The sequence below is a fragment of the Pygoscelis adeliae genome, unplaced genomic scaffold (genome assembly GCF_000699105.1).
Source record: "Pygoscelis adeliae isolate BGI_AS28 unplaced genomic scaffold, ASM69910v1 Scaffold484, whole genome shotgun sequence".
Taxonomy (NCBI): domain Eukaryota; kingdom Metazoa; phylum Chordata; class Aves; order Sphenisciformes; family Spheniscidae; genus Pygoscelis; species Pygoscelis adeliae.
This window is the reverse complement of record NW_008824550.1, coordinates 26,329-26,647: the sequence shown is the minus strand read 5'-3', so window position 1 is coordinate 26,647 and position 319 is coordinate 26,329. Positions and strand designations below refer to the sequence as shown.

Genomic DNA, 319 nt, shown 5'->3' with positions numbered 1-319 from the left:
GTCCTGCATTTCCCTGCTCTCCGCGGGTGCTCCCGCCCTGCCCTGTCCTTCCCGTGACGCTGGGCAAGGAGCTTCTCGACAAGGGCACGGGAAGAGCCACCTCCGCGCCTCGGGACCCCGGTGCCGGGCTGTTGCCCCCAGGCAGGGGGGAGGCGAGGGTGGGACGGCGCCAGCTCGCTGCTCCCTGAGGCTGTGCGGGATGGGGACCAGGGCCGGGCCGGCTGTCCCGCACGCCTCACCTCTACCTCCCTGCCCGGGGGCAACGCCCAGCACCGTGGGCATGGCCTCAGTGCGGTCCTGCTGTCCGGGGCCATTCCCG

The 319-nt window shown here is 73.4% G+C and overlaps 1 protein-coding gene across 1 annotated transcript in view; it reads right to left on the bottom strand.

Annotated features, from left to right (window-relative positions):
• Positions 1–319, bottom strand: part of THBS3 (thrombospondin 3) — a gene marked incomplete at its 5' end in the record, with an annotated part of 16,678 nt that overhangs the window by 12,679 nt on the left and 3,680 nt on the right. The window lies entirely within an intron of this gene.